The sequence below is a fragment of the Ambystoma mexicanum genome, chromosome 10, assembly GCF_040938575.1.
Source record: "Ambystoma mexicanum isolate Mex_15411 chromosome 10, UKY_AmexF1_1, whole genome shotgun sequence".
Classification (NCBI taxonomy): Eukaryota; Metazoa; Chordata; class Amphibia; order Caudata; family Ambystomatidae; genus Ambystoma; species Ambystoma mexicanum.
The window spans coordinates 1,537,110,891-1,537,111,897 of record NC_090932.1 but is presented as its reverse complement, the minus strand read 5'-3'; the positions used below and the strand labels follow the sequence as shown (position 1 = coordinate 1,537,111,897).

Genomic DNA, 1,007 nt, shown 5'->3' with positions numbered 1-1,007 from the left:
CAGTGTCTTCTCCAAGCTGCACACACAGACAGCCGTTTCTCAGGCTAAATGTTCTCTTCTGACCTCAGTGGCAGAGCCATACTAAGCAGATGGCTCTGCAAAGGCCCAGGGGCTACACCAAAAAGCCTGAACAGGGCAAGGCCGCTTCATTTTTGGCAGTGGAGTGGAAGTAGAATTGCAGGGTCCGCCCTATGAGACAGGGTACAAGACGTGAATTACATAGGACCTTTTCACTTTTCCCAGAGTCCCCTGCAAAATCGGGTCTATTTTCAAGGACAAGTGCAATTATCACAAACAGGTAGGTATGTGATGGCATGGAAATGTATCGAAATTGTAATGGTTTGGTCAACAGTTGGAACGCTCAGAGACAAATTGATTCACTTCTTGTCAATGTCCTGGCTGCACTGCAGAAACAGCTGGTCGTCCTGGTGGAGCATCACTTCACCTGTCCCCAAAGGAGCCCATTTCTCGATGCTGTCCTCGCTCCTGTGCAATCCTCCAATGGCTCTTTGCATTCTCAAGCCTCTCCCATGTTGCCTTGGCAGCGGCCTGCCCAATAATCTCTCAGGAGGGCGGGGTCACTTGCCAACAGGCCACCTATCATGCTAAGGGAAAGAGCGCACAGGTAGCAGCCTGCTCATTTGCATGTTTACTCCCAGAATCCTATGCATACCTTGCTACTATATTTGCTGTCAGTTTGGTGAGCGCAAGATGATACAGGTGTTCACGTCAACAAATCTCGGCACTGGAATCCAGGCGGTTTTATGAGTTTGACAAAGGATGCTCAGGATGAAGCTTGCTGGGATCACTGCAAGTTAAATGGGAATCTATTCCCGGGGCGCACAGGCCTCTGGGTCAGGTGCTTTAGCTTTGCGCAGTGGCAGTATCGTAGCTCATGAGGTTTAACCGAGGCGCGATTATTGCTTATTGAAAACTTTACCCAATACCCCACCATGACATCTTGAAATATAGCTGGAATTGGCAATTTTTGACAGTCTCTACGGAGG

At 49.1% G+C, this 1,007-nt stretch overlaps 1 non-coding gene across 1 annotated transcript; it reads left to right on the top strand.

Moving 5' to 3' along the window:
* The first annotated feature begins 866 nt into the window (after positions 1-866).
* On the top strand, positions 867-1,007 carry LOC138496761 (U4 spliceosomal RNA). Its single transcript, XR_011278243.1, has one exon. It is a non-coding gene; the product is annotated as a U4 spliceosomal RNA (small nuclear RNA).